The sequence below is a fragment of the Herpailurus yagouaroundi genome, unplaced genomic scaffold (genome assembly GCF_014898765.1).
Source record: "Herpailurus yagouaroundi ecotype Mexico unplaced genomic scaffold, PumYag 186, whole genome shotgun sequence".
Classification (NCBI taxonomy): Eukaryota; Metazoa; Chordata; class Mammalia; order Carnivora; family Felidae; genus Herpailurus; species Herpailurus yagouaroundi.
The window spans coordinates 39,777,106-39,792,702 of NW_024412417.1; positions in this window are offsets into that span (position 1 = coordinate 39,777,106).

Below are 15,597 nucleotides of genomic sequence, written 5' to 3' on the forward strand. Positions count from 1 at the left end.
CCAGATCACAGAAAATACTGCCTCATCCACAGCATCATGCATTTCATTAGCGGCAATATTAGTTAATGGCATTTGTAACACACAAAAAAATACAATAAAATAGGACGAGGGGCACAGAATGAGGTGCAAATGGCTCCCTGACAAAGAGAAGACACGACTTAGACTAGCCATCCATCGCTTCCCACCTGAAGCCAGGGCGTGTGCATGGAGCGAGTCCTGACGGGTCCTTGACCTAGGGGGTCACACAGGATGTGAAATTGGATAGCGTTCACGGACTCGGGGGCGCTCTTCTGAGCTTAACGGAACCTAACATCCTGCCACGGGACTCCAGGTGATTCTGGAAGCACCGAGAAAGCAATGCCTTACGCTGAGCAGAGTTGAGATGCTAGAATTGCCACGGCGGGTGGGGAAGGCTCGGGGCAGGGGGGCATCCCGGAACAGGTTCCTACATTGCGGAAGGCCCACCGGGTGATTCTCGCGAGGGCTCAGAGCCCAGACCATTGGCCGCAAACGAAGAAAGCTGTTAGGAGGGCACCTGCGTCACGAGAAGTCGGGGAGCGCCTCTGTGGGCCAGGGCCAACGCAGGGGAAGCTATGAAAGAGCTTGGCTTGCAAATAGCCCTGCGGATGAAGGGACCCCCCCCCCAAACAGTGGGGGCCAGCTGGCAGCACTTAGCCATCAGAAACTAGGGGGTTGCAACTATTCCAAGGGTTGAGCAGGAGGGCCTGACGCCCAGAGGACTGTGGAGACGGTGACGACAATGGGGCATCCTCAGGGGCGAAGCGGACAGGGGACGACGGCAGTACTCGGCCGGCACCAGCAGAAGACATCGAGGACGAGTGACCGCGATCTGGCCGCTGAAGGTTACTTGTTTGTGTAGCTGAAGGTTACTGGGTCCTACTAACCTCCCTCCATTCTAAGAGTCCCCTTGGGAGAGAAGCCCTCCAGGATGCTGGAGGCCCGAGTCCCCAAGCGTGCATGCGACGTGGATGCGAGCAGGGCATCGGGAGGACCGGGGTATACGTGTAGATGTGCTGCCCAGCTGCTTTTCCCGGGAAGAGCTGGCGGCCCGTTACGAGGGTGCGGGCAGCACAAACCCTCCTCTAGCTTGCTGCTTCGGGGTTTGCCTGAGCTGCCTCCCCAAGGTCACGCCCCTCCTAGGGCAGCTAGTGACCAAGTGAGACGGTGACCCCCCCGCCCCGCCCCTGCGTTCAACTAGTCCTTCATAATTCTCCCACGGCTTTCCCCTGCCTTTATGAGTAGATAATCCTCTGAAGAAGCCCTTCTTGGGCTTACCGTCATTGGAGAGCACCCAGGCTCTAACTGACACAACGGCCGGTAAGACCAGCACATCCTCGGAGACACCCAGGCCAACGCTCTGGGGGAGGCACGTTTTGAATTTAGCAGGTTAGCATAAAACCGGCAAAACTCGGGTTACAAACAGAATCACAGGCCTGCGATCTGTATGCTGCCCTGAGGTTTCGGAAAGAGTTTTGCCTGCGTTCTCAGCAGCCTATATAGATGGGGCATTGTTGTCTCCTTCCACGCTGCTGACTGCCCGGCTTAGGTGTCACCCCCTGAACGGGCACCGACTGGCCACCCTCAGTCGGCCCGGAGTCGATGTCTTTTCCACACTGCCTCCCCTGCCAGGCTCAGGAAAACATTTGTTCTCTGGGGGCTTCCAAAAATATTGACAGTTCTTGGAAGAGATTCAACGCTAATTTGGGGGACTTTCTCTTTCTCTTTTCCATGGTGACAGCTTTCCTGACAGCATGAGGCCAAGCATTTCGGCTGTTTCAATGGTGAGTTTTGTTTTTTTGTAAAGATGGTGATGAGCTCATCTCTGTAGCTCTGTCTGGGTGGGTATGAGTGGCACAGACATCTCACATGCCAGGGCTGCGTAACGAGCTCTCGGGAGGACGATGAGCTCATCTGATTGCTACCGTGACCGTGGTCTTGGGGTTGGGCTGCCTTCTGCGTATCCGTGGCATCCGGGTTCTCGCAGACGGGCACCTTTGCTTCTGAAGATAGCTCAGCTGGCATTTTCTTTCCCAGCTGGCCATTGGCAGCTCTTCCCCGTAGAAATGATTCTTGCCGCGGACGCCTTCTCAAGCAGCGGTGGACGATGCCCTTTGTCCAGTGTGCCCTTTGCTGTCCTGTCTCCAGACCTTAGCTGTTCCCTCCCCCCAGAATGCCTGCTCTACTCCATCCACACGGCCAAATCCCCATTGTCTTTCGATCGCCACTGTCGCCATGAAGTCTTCCCCCAGCCTCTCACGTTGGATTTAATATTCCCCTTATCCAAACATCCACAACAGTGTAGTTCTCTGATAACTTAGAAATAATATCTGGGCAGTATTTCTGCTTTCTAGGTATTTCACACATACATTATCGACCCTTAAAACTTACGATGTTATCCCATTAGTTGCTGAAGGCTTGTCAAAGTCATTGATTCACGGAAATTCTCAGTTCTCCCTGCCCCTATAAAGTTAGGTGAAGCCACGTGACTTGCTTTGGCCAAGACAACAAAACCGAGGGGCGCCGGGGTGGCGCAGTCGGTGAAGCGTCGGACATCAGCTCAGGTCACAATCTCATGGTTCGTGGGTTCAAGCCCCGCGGCGGACTCTGTGCTGACAGCTCAGAGCCTGGAGCTTGCTACGGATTCTGTGTCTCCGTCTGTCTCTCTACCCCTCCCCTGCTTGTGCTCTGTCTCTCTCTAAAATAAATAAACATTTAAAAAAAGAATAAAAACAAAACAAAGCAAAACTGATATGTCATTTCTGGGTCAAAGCTTTAGGGGCCAGGGTGCAACTGGCCACACGCTCTTTGACTCAACCCCGTAAGACCAGCAGTAGCCAAGGTCATGGCTACTCTGACAGTGGCCTGGATTCTTTGCTGGGTGCTGAGAACACAAGATGGTAACATGGGTACAGCCTTGGAGATGCTCGTGGGCTGGCGCAGAGTGCCCGAGGGGAGTGCGTTACCAGTGCTGAAATAATGGCTATAATGGAAATATTTTCAGAATAATGGAGGGAGGTGGGACGGAGACCCTAAAGGATGACTCGACGTTAGCCAGGCCCCAAAAGCAGGAGTGGGCTGTTCCCAGAAGCCTGGGAAAGTACAAAGACAGGAAAAGAGCTTGCCACGACAAAAAAAAAAAAAACATGAAGGAAATGAATGGCCTCCCAAGGAGATCACAACGAAAGCCAACACCCTGGTGTCTTTGTCAACGTGTATCGTTATTACGGTGCCTTTATTACTAATGGCATAAAGGAAGCACAGAGTAAATGCTCATCCCCATGCCTCCCTCCCCAGGTCAAACTCTGTTCTGTGGTTGAGGTCAGGGACAAGGGACGTTTTCATATTTTCTCGATAAATGTTGGGCAAGGAGACCTGGGTCTTTTCTCCCCAGTGCCTGCCTCTTGCTTCTTTTTTTTTTTTTTTTTTTTAATTTTTTTAAGTTTATTTATTTATTTTGAGAGAGACAGACACAGTATGAGTTGGGGAGAAGCAGAGAGAGAGGGAGAGAGAGAGAGAATCCCAAGCAGGCTCTGTGCTGTCAGCACAGACCCCAATGCGGGGCTTGAACTCACAAAACCATGAGATCGTGACCTGAGCTGAAACCAAGAGTCAGATGCTTTACCCAACTGGAGCCACCCCGATGCCTCACTGCCTGTTGCTTCTTTAGTCAATGCCCTCCTTTAAAATTGTCCGTGGTGCCCCACGACCTTCAGAAAGGAAGTTCACGCTCCTGGAGAGGCATTGTGGCTCACTCCCGGTCCGTACCCAACCTACCATTCCAGGATCTAAGCGCACTGTGTTCCTACAGAAGCGCGTGTCCTGAACTTCCAATTCTCCGGGTCTTTGTTGATCATTCCTCCACCTTGAAGACCCTTCGTCCAAACCATGGCCATCTTTCAAGGCCCAGCTTACGTCTCGCCTCCTAGGTGGAGCCAGACTCTTACCTGACTCCCTGCCCTCCCCCCTGCAGGGTAAACCCCTCCTCTCTGTCACTGTTGTTCTCTGCCCTGGTTGTTTCCAAGAGGCTGTTTCTCCTTCTGTTTTTGGCAGTTTCCCTATGATGGGCTTCGCCGTAATTTTGCTTTTCATTTATCCCATTTGGGATTTGTAGACATTCTGAAATCTCTAGCTTGATGTCCTTCGTCAGATTTATAAACTTCCCACCATTCTCTCTTTAAAAATTGCTGCTGCCCCATTCTGGACCCTCTGTCCTCAGGGGCTCTGTTACCCTCTCTTCTGTATTTGTCTGTCTCTTCTCTTCTCATTTGATTCTCGGTATCTTTCAATTTACAAGTTCTCTTCTGGGCTGGGCTTAATCTGTTCAAGAAGCCCGTAATGTGTAATTTTAGTTACTATATTTTTTTCAGTTCTAAGATTTTAATTATTTGATAGTTTCTGATTCGTTGCCAAAATTCTCAATCCTATTTTTTATCTTCTGGCTGATGCATCTTTATTTTATAACTCCATTATTTATATCACCTATGGTTTGCTTCCATTGCCTGTTTTGTTTTCCATTAATATCAGCTTGTGTCTGGCGTCTTTATTGAGCGACATACATTGTTTATGAAGAACTGGGCAACACGGACAAGGGACATCGCATGCTATGATTCCTGAGAGACAGGAAGTATGTGAGATGAGCCCAGGATTGTTCCAGTTTTCTGCCTTGGGGAACTTTCTAGAATATTGCAGAGGGAGATGAAATCCAAAAAGAATGCAGACGTCTCTGTGCTCTGGAGCTGCTATCAGGGGTGGAGTTTTTAGAAGCGGGTACCGCAGGGAAGGAGGGAGCCATACATATAAGGAACTCCGGAATTAGGCACAGGGTTCACTTAAGTCTGACCAAATACTAACGTGTGCATGCAGAGCAGGATTCTACACAGCCCAGCAGAAAATAACTATAGCGGAGGAGTGAGCTGGATGGAGATTCTGGAGGCCTCCCAGTGCCAGGGACATAAAGGCGTTCAGACCAGCCAGGCAGACCTTGAAAAGCCTCCAGACCACTCAGCTGACATCCCCCCCAAGCCCCGTGTGCATCGGAATGTCCGGTGAGGTTATTTGGTGTTGGTTATGCATCGCATGCTGGGGGCGCAGGGAAGTTAACTTGCCCGTTCAGTTTATGGATCTTCCATCTGAGAAGAGCCATATTCAAGGACGCGCACCCCGTGAGCCTCGTCAGCACCCGGACCCAATTTAGGTGATGGGATTCCGATCTTACAGCTGAGACTGTAATGGTACAGGATTTGGGGGGATCTCGGGAAGGGGTGAGTGCATTTTGCACGTGGGGAAATACTTTATGACCGGAAGTTGGACTGTCATAGAGATGGCCACAGATTCTCACACTCCGCCCATCGGGGGCTGGACCCATCCCTCTTCCGTTGACCGCTGAGAACAGCTCCTAGGCCAGCGTGCCCTTCTGGGCCCGTTTCATGTCTGTCTCGGGAAACCTGGATTCAAGACGGGCCCTCCTCTGTTTGACATGTGCCCACCAGGTGCTCTTGTCCTTCTATTGGTGATGTAGGGATAGACCACAGTGTGTTGGCCAAGCAGAAATTTCACTGAGGAATCAGCCTCTCCTTCTTGCTGGCTCTCACCAGTTTTTATGAGCCATTCTCTCGGCCCCTCTTTCCCTTGGCTCGTTAGATGATCAGAGTTAGAACTCTGAGGTCATAGGGCATAAACGGACTTAATATTCTTGCCACATCGTGGAAATGCCCTTTCAAAAAGAGGTTACAGCCGCTGACTCAGCTCCAGCACCAGGCAGGAGAAGCCCCTGTGGCCATTTTAAAGAGGAATCGGGGGCGCACGGATTTTCCCTGTCCTCGGAGAGTGACATCATCTCTTGGTGTTCCTGCCAAAAACGATTCCCTGTTGGGTGGACTGTGAAGCATGACTGTGTTTAAAAAGCCAATGAAAGGCTCTCAGAAAAGGGGGTTTTGCAGTGTTTTCAAGTGAGTGGGAGGCCAGTTGGCTCTGGATCTGAGCTACGAAGATTTTTTGGAAAAAAAAAACCGAGAGACTCACACAAGGGTTTTCTCTTTACATCTAAAACCTCCAACAGAGCAGGAAGGCACTTGGCACTCAGGGGTGGTTTCCGAACTGGGTTCAAATCCTGACTCATTAGCTGGATGAATCTCATCGTTTACCTCGGTAACTGAGTTTCCTTCACTGCACAGTGAGGTGAGTAACACCTCTAAGTGTTGCCGAAGCATGAGGAAGCATACCTCCCACCCTGCCCTCGCCCCTGAATTCCAGACTCCACCTGCCCACACAACCCTCCTCAGGTATCCAAAAGGTGTTGGCAGCTCAGCACACCCAAGGCCAAGGCCACATCCCCCCGCCCGACCACGATCCCCTCCTAACTCTCGCAGACCTCGGTTTAAGTCGACTCATCCTCCCCGTTTCTCAAACACTTCAAAGTCACTCTCGACTCCTCTCTCTCTCAAGAACACACACTCCATCTGCAAATCCTGATGTGTCTCTCCTGAAAACATGCACAAAATGCAGTTAACGTCTCCCAACCCCTTCCACCACCCCGTCATCTAAGCCAGCACGGTCTCCCTCTGGGTGGTCACCACCACTTCTAACAGGCCAATGGCTTTTCCCATTGCCCCTGCAGAGCAGCTAGGGCGGGCCTTTGGGAAAGTCTTACACCTCGCTCCCACCCTTCAGCGTCCTCCCCGCCCACTTCTGTCTCAGAACGAAAGTAGAGCCGGCAGAGTCCTTTGAGGTGCCCTGTAATCTGGCCCCATTAACTCCCTGACGGCATCTCCCCCTGGAGGTTTCCAGCCATGCAGCCGCTCCGGTCACTCCTCCACGGAACTCCAATCATTCCTACCCCAGGGCCTTTGCAGTTACTGCTAAATCTACTTGGAACCCCCTTGACCAAGAAGTCCATTCTGAGTCTGACAAGTCAGTTTATTCTTTGCCCAAATGCCGTCCTCGTGACCACATTATTTTAAATGGCAGCCCCCGTGGTACCCTCTAGGCCTCTCTCTTATTTATTCCGCTCCATTTCTCTTATACCATATGGTTGGCTTGTTTATTTATTTGTTTGTTTTCTGTTTCCCTTCAGTCAAATGTAAACTCCATAAGGTTGGAGATTTTTGCCCATTTTTTTTTTTTTTATTGCTGTGTCCTTAGCCTGGAACACAACAAGCGTTCAATCAATATTTGCTTGAATAAAGTGAAGGGCGCACAGCAGACACTTAATAAATGTTAGTTATTATTATTCTCATTTTTACAATATTAGATTAGCTTCACTTAACCAAGTATGTCATGTGAAGGATGTGCGGTTGAGCCTAATTTTCTGGTTTAACATGAATTAAGTCATTGTTGATGAAAGAACACATTTAAAATTATATTTTACAAAACAACTCTTCTCTAAAAATAGGGACTGACTAAAATGACTTTTACTTGCTTACTTAACACCCCCAACTCACAGAATGACCTTCCTCAGATCTAATGAAAAAAACAACGGCAGCTCTTTGGCCCTTGCCAGCAAGCGCCGTCTCTGCTCTCTCCTCTCTGGAGCTCCTAACAAATCTTATGGAGGGACAGAATAGTGGAGAATACAGACCAAGGGAGCACTGCTCACTCACCTTCTAAGAAGTTTGGTTTCTCCTTTTAGATATAGGCAGAGGCTGGAAGTGTTCATGTGCTGCAATGGCTGACCTCCTGATTGCATCATCACCATCACCATCACCATCACCGTGATTATCACCATCATCACCTTCATCACCCCCATCATCACCACCATCATCACCATCACTGCGATCATCACCATCATCACCATCATCACTATCATCACCACCATCATCACCATCGTCACCACCATCATCACCATTGTCACCACCATCACCATCACCATCATCACCATCACCGCGATCATCACCATCATCACCATCATCACCATCATCACCCCCATCATCATCACAATCATCACCATCACCATCATCACCACCATGATCATCACCATCGTCACCATCACCATCACCATCATCATCACCATCACCGCAATCATCACCATCATCACCATCATCACCCCCATCATCATCACCATCATCATCACCATCATCACCACCATCATCATCACCATCATCATCACCATTGTCACCGCCATCACCATCATCATCACCATCACTGCGATCACCCCCATCATCATCACCATCATCGTCACCATCATCACCACCATCATCACCATCATCACCACCATCATCATCACCATTGTCACCACCATCACCATCATCATCATCGTCACCACCATCATCATCACCATCACTATTATAATCACCATCACCATCGCCATCATCACCACCGCCATCATTATTTTGATAACTAACAGTTACTAAGATGCTTACTATATGCCAGTAGCTTTATATGCATTTTATCCTCACAACAACTCCATGAGATCAGCATTATTATACACCGGATCTTACAGAAGAGGAAACCAAGGCTCAAAAGAGGTGGGTGGTATTTCCAAGATCATACAGCTACTAAGTGTCTCAGCAAGGATCTGCCCCATCTTTGTAAGAACCCACGTCTGCCAGGGGTTTCTATTGTACCATCATCCCTCCCTCAGCTGCAACCTTCCCGTGAATTTTGTGGTCCCTCTCTAGCCTGGGGGCAATTGTTTCCGATCATTGGACAGATGGATCTGGCCTGAGTTTGTTCTTTTCTATGAACAGCTGAATGAGTACATTTTCATTTCAAATCAGATTTTTAAACCTTATAAGACTTCTAAGGACTGATATTGGCCACGTTGGGAATCACTGGAGTTTATGCTGGGGAGGAAATTCGCAATCCAGGCTCGGCTGCCTAAAGACCTACCTGGAGAGAGTTCCACTTGGAGGCCCCCACTGAGCCCCGCTTTGTTCTGCTACACCCCCAGCATCTCTCCCATACAGCATGGGGCTCCTGGCAGCTTAGACCCGGCACTGAAGGCAGGGCTAGTGTTTCCATGGTGCCAGGGAGTTGCCCTGACCTGTCCATTAACGCAACTCACAATTGATCTAGTTGCTTGGAGACGCAATGTGCTCTGTTTAAGGGGTGAGCCAGGGACAGAATGATTCCAATTGGGAACAACCAGCTCTGGAAGCCCTGTGCCCTGCGTGCTGGGGATAGCGCACCTGTGGGAGCAGGGTGATTGGAAGGACACTGGTGAGCAAGGACAACTTCACTTCTCTGACCCTAGGATTCTGCTGATGGCTAATGCAGACCTGCTGACGTTTCTGCTGAGTTCTCATTCCTGTCTGAAGTCAGCAGCAAAAGGGGTGCTAACTGCATTCAGGTAACACTTCAGCAGGTAATTTCACGCCCTGCCTCAGTGCTGATGAGGCACTATTAATTTGGGGACACTTTAACACCACTTCACTGTGCCAGCTTAGCAACCTGGCTAATTAATAGGGGGGGAAAAAGGAAAGAATAAGGAGTTGATTTAAAGAGACATTGCAATGCAATATTAAAAAGTCACTGCAAATGTTCTGATACAAGGAGAGAGTTTGGGATTCTTTATATGTGTAGGTAAGATTATGATCTTATTAATATGCAAATATAGAATTTTGTATATTTTTCTTATAAATCAGTATAGAATAGTATAAAGCAAGCATGTGCAGTGGGAACGGCATGGATTTGAAGTAAGATAGATCTGAGTTTCAATCCAGACTCTGTTCTTCCTAAAACAGCTGGAAGTCATTCAAGCTCCATGAACTTCACATTCCTCATCTGTAAAACGGGGCTAAGACTTCCAACACGGCAGGGTTATTCTGATTAGAGACTGCTGTTGACGATGCGCTTAGTGTTGCGTTGGCCCCCTAGCAGGCACTTTATAAATCGTTTATCAATGATCGTCAAATATGATAATGTTCCAAACTAGTAGAAGCATTCTTGAAGTGGATTCTATGAATCCAGAGTTTTTTGGACATACCACTCCACTCATTACCTTCCTGTACCAGGAATTGGCTGGATCGGACTCGAGAAGCCTGCTGGGTGTAGGTGGAGAGATGCTGTCCTTCGCGAGCTCACCTGAGTGTCTGAACCCGGCTCAGGGTCAGCTGGTCCACATAAGAACCAGGCTTTCAAGTCCAGAATATCCAGCCCCTGGAGGTTTTGGGGGAGGGCAGTGAGACGAAAGGTAGAAACTCTGAGGGCAGCACGGGGGAGTCGTTCAAATCGCTGATTTTGAGCCAAGCTCTGTGCAGATTCTTGAGAACCACTCCTAATTTTTTTGAGAGAGAGGGTGCAAGTGAACGAGGGGCAGAGAGAGGGAGAGAGATAGAGAATCCCCCAAGGGGAAGGGGGGTGGAGAGAGAGAGAGAGAGAGAAAGAAGTGGGGCTCACCCAAAGCGAGGCTCAGGCTTGCCCAATGCGGGGCTCGAACTCACGAATCGTGAGCGGACAGCCTGAGCTGGAGCCCAATGCTTAACCAACTGAGCCACCCAGGTGCCCCGAAACACAATTTTTAAAAGGACGCATGTGTACCAAAATAAATGCAAGGGAAAGAGTTTGAAAGGCATAAACTAAATAGACTGGATTGGATGCCATGGAGGAATAGAATGGGTGTGGGGACGTGGGATTACAGAGAAAATAATTAAGACACATGCATGCATACAGACATGAAACACACCACATAGAGGCTTTGCATTAATTAATTATGACCTGTAATGAGCTGAAGAACATGATTGACTGTCTTCAGAAAGCTTAGATCCTAGGGGAGAAGGGAAGGTGAATCAATAAATCAATATTCATTCCTCATTTCTATAGTGCTGTTAGGAAATCTGAGGAATAATTCAGCCAACTGGAAACAGAGGAATCTAGATTGGTAGTCACTTAAATCTTTTTCCACTGAATATGAGGAATCCTTAGTATTAGCAAGCACTGTTCCAAGCCCTTGGGGCCACCAGTGACCTATAGGAGCTCATTCTGTGAACAGAACCTTATGTTCTAGTGCACAGGAAGTTGTAAAATCTCTCAAACGAACTGTCCCCATTCAGAGCTGCGCTCCAGGCCTGGCCTTAGGATGGGGAGGGCATTAAGAGGCAAGAACTTTTATGTCCCTCATTAAACAACAAGCCTGTTACGATTAAGACCTGCTTTTTTCACTTACATCCCTCAGTGCCTGATTCGTACTATGAACCCTTGAAATGGCTGTCGAGGGAAGGAAATCGAGGGAGACAGGGAGACAAAGAGGCAGGCGATCCGTGTTATTTCAGAAGGTCAGAGAAGATGCCAAGCATCGCAGATAGCGTGCGGGAATATGTAACCTGCCACGACTACTCCTGCCTCGTGAAACCCGCACAAAGTCTAACACCATACATTCTTATGAGATTCCTTGTCCCCCTCTTCGTTAAGACTTACTGATTTAGGTTTTTACCTCTAGCCTTAGCTAGGCAGCGACCTCTGAATTATTCCACTTTATTTTCTCCTCATCTCCCCTTCCCCTTGGGGGATTCTCTCTCTCTCTCTCTCTCCCTCTCTCCACCCCTCGTTCACTTGCGCCCTCTCTCTCAAAAAAATTTTGTGTTTCAGCAAGTGTGTAGTCTAAAAAAATACAAAGATTATACTGTGTGCTTTCAAGATCTCTGTTTCTGCATGTACATCTAGCTCACAGCCCCTGACAACTGAAAAGAAGGACATCCGAAGCATAGATATCATTTTATTCATCCATTCCCCTGAATGTCGGGCCCCTCCAACTCTGTGCTGCAATAAACCACACTTCCCCGCGGACCTAGACGCGAGTCTTGCCGGGATACGCGTTGCAAGAATGATTGGCGTTGATTGGCCAGGCGCCTGCTGAGGGTGTATTGCCCACTGGGCACCACTTGTTACCTGATTTGACCGCCACCCTCCCCGCACCAAGAGCTGCAGACAGGTTTCCAGAGGAGAGCGAGCGTTCCCCTTTCTCCACCTCTTCCCAACACTTGATAATGACAAGTTTTTCTATCTCCTTGTTTAATTGGTCTCTTCTGATTGTTGGTCACGTGTGCTTGTTAGCGTTTAGATTTTGCCGTCTGTCCACTTCCTAGTCCTTTTTTTTCCCCGATCTAAGTTTCTCATGTGATTTAGACACTAACTTCTTATGGTTTGAGACTTTCAAATAACTTTGGATATAAGAGGTCATGTTGAAGACGTCCTTCCCCTATGCTGAGATCCAAAATATATTCACCTACATTTTTTTCTATCACATTTATAGATTGGTATTTTGCATTCACTTCTTCATTCCGTTTGGGATTTGGAAGCAGAGGTTCCTACTTTTTTTCCTTCCCAACACTATTTACTAAATAATCCAGCTTTCATCCATTTGTTTGTGATAATTTATTTGTGATTCCACTGCTGTCACACATCATGTTCCCAGGGGCTATTTTTCATTTCTTTCCTTTGTTTCTATTCCTTTGTCAAAATCACAATACTTTTATTTGTATTGTTTAATATGCATTTATGGTTATGGATTAAGGGAACCTCTTGGTATGTCGCAAGGTGAGTCTGCAATTCATTTTGTTTCATTTTGTTTTGTTTTAGTTGATTTGTTCTGAGAGAGAGAGAACAAGCAGGGGACAGGAAGAGAGAGGGGGACAGAGGATCTGAAGCGGGCTCAGTACTGACAGCAGAGAGCCTGATGAGGGGCTCAAACCCATGAACTGTAAGATCATGAATGGAGCCGAAGTCAGACGCTTAACTGACTGAGTCATCCAGGCGCCCCGTTTTGGCTTTTATTTTACGATTTGTCTTAGCCATTTGCTGACCCCCAAGTTCTGCTGCTGTTTTTATTGGAAGTGAATCGAATTAACTATTGAAGTTCTGACACATTTTTAATGTTTCATCACCCCTTCCCTGCACAATAGTGCATATACACTTGAGTAAGGGCTTTTTTCATGTCCATTAGATAGAAGCTGTTTTTGTCTCAATATTTTTGCATGTTTAGGATAATTCTTAGGTACTTGATAGCTTTTGCTGACAGATGGCAAACTTGTTTGTGAATAGCAGCCTGTATCCTATCCTACTTTTAATTCACTGTCGCTGATGTAGAGGGACACTATTAATGTTTTTGCATACTGATCTCACAACTGGGAAAATCTACTGAACTCAGTTGTTCTAACAACTTGTCTTTTTCTCTTAGGTTTCCTGGGAACATAATCACATTATTTGAAAGCAAGGTCATCCCAATACCTCTTATTTCTTACTTGGTTGTTTTTATGTTTTGTTTTGTTTTGCTTTCCCATCAGAACACGCAGTAGCATGCTGACCCAGAAGAGAGGTGGAAAACACCCTTTTTCGTCCCGAGCTTAAGGAAGTGCCTACAAATAAGTGAATTTCACGAAGCGTCATGCTCGCTATAGGTTTTTGGAGGAAGAAAAATCTTAGCAGGTTAAAGAAATTATTTTTCTTAATGCCCATTGTTCTAAGAGTTTTTCCCTTTATTATTTTTTTTAAATTTCCCCTTTGAAAATCATAAATAACTATTAAACTTTAGCAAAACTTTGCTGCATCTACTGAGATGATGATATGATACAGTCCTCCTTTATATCGATTAATGTGCATTAAATTGATAGATTTCATGATGGTTAAACCATCCCTGCATTCCTGAAGTAAAGATTACTTGCTAGTGGTGTGTAATTTTTATTAATTGATTGATACTGTATTTAAGAGTTTCATATCATTGTTCACAAATGAAATGGCTCCATATTTTTTTTCATGAACTGTCTTTATCTGGTTTAGTATGAAGATTATTCTAGATGGCATCTTAATAAGCAATATTTTCATCTTTTGTTTCCAGGGGGACCAACTTAGATGGTCTAGACTATTTTGTCCTTTGAAAATTTTATAGAATTCTTATAAAACTGCTAGAGCCTCAGAAATTTGGTGGTGGGGGAAGGAGGCTGAGGAGGGAAGTTTTTGCATTAAGTGAAACTTGGAAAATTTTCAAGATTTTAACAGCTATTGATTAGGTCAAGTTTTCTATTTTTAATTTTTTTATGTTTATTTTTGAAAGAGAGAGAGAGAGAGAGAGAGAGGGAGAGAGAGAATGAGTGGGGGAGGAGCAAAGAGAGAAGGAGACACAGACTTGGAAGCAGGCTCCAGGCTCCGAGCTTTCAGCACAGAGCCCAACGCGGGGCTCAAACTCCCGAACCGCAAGATCATGACCTGAGCGGAAGTCGGACGCTCAACCGACTGAGCCACCCAGCACCCCAAGTTTTCTATTTTTTAAGGGGTTTTTGTCATTAAAATGTTTCAGTGTTTCAGAAATTTTCCAATGTATCAGTGTCTAGTTTCCTTAGTATTTTGTTGAAAATTTTAAATTTCTATCATACAGGTCATGGATTTCCCCTTCCCTTTTTTGTTCTCTATTTTGTTAATTTTGCATCATCTTCCTGTTTCTCTTGACCAGTCTTTCCAAATGAACAGTTTTCTTTATTATTTGCTTCTATTGTTATTCACAAATTCGTGGATTCGTGCCTTATTTTCACGATTGATTTCTCTTCATTGTTGGGTACATTTATAGTATGTTTTCTAGCTTCCAGAGATAAATCCCAAGTTTGTTTCAGTCTTTGATATATATATATATACATATATATTTGATAAATGCACTTGAAGTGTCAAGAAAAACTGAGGAATGCTCTGGAATGGACAGATACAGACCACTGACTGGGTGGCCTGCCCGCACAACTTCCTGTGTTACTTCCGCCTTCCATCCTCTGATTCACAACAGGACCAGCTGTCAAAAGTTGGGAATCCTGCGGATTGTGTCAGGTGTGTCAGGTGTGTCAGTCGCCGCCCTGTGGACAGACAGAGCTGTGTCTGTCTGTCTGTGAATTCATGACAGCAATCCCTCCTGCCTCTATGCTAGTGACTCACAAGTTCCCCTCGGGACCAGTGGTAACATCCTACTGGCTCACTCATTAGTGAGTTAAATACAATCTTTGCTATTTATTTATTTATACCCACGGGGGAGTTATAAATTTACCTATTTAAAAAAATGGTTTTAGGGGCGCCTGGGTGGCGCAGTCGGTTAAGCATCCGACTTCAGCCAGGTCACGATCTCGCGGTCCATGAGTTCGAGCCCCGCGTCGGGCTCTGGGCTGATGGCTCGGAGCCTGGAGCCTGCTTCCGATTCTGTGTCTCCCTCTCTCTCTGCCCCTCCCCCGTTCATGCTCTGTCTCTCTCTGTCCCAAAAATAAATAAACGTTGAAAAAAAAAATTTTTTTTTTTTTTTTTAACAAAAGCTATAGATTTTCTTCTAAGCATTGCTTTAGCTTCATCCTTCAGATTTTGATCTATGATGCTTGACAGGGAGCTCACACTGAGATGAGCCCGAGTCTGGAGCCCTCGGGAAGCCCGGGCTACGTCAGATAGCACGGGAAGGTAAGGCCAGAAAAATAGTCACTTGTGAACAGCTCAGTACAGTATCACAGTTCACTGCTGCTCACAGAGAAATATGACCAAAGGACATTTAAAAAAAAAACGAGGGGCGCCTGGGTGGCACAGTCGGTTAGGCGTCCAACTTCAGCCAGGTCACGATCTCGCGGTCCGTGAGTTCGAGCCCCGCGTCGGGCTCTGGGCTGATGGCTCGGAGCCTGGAGCCTG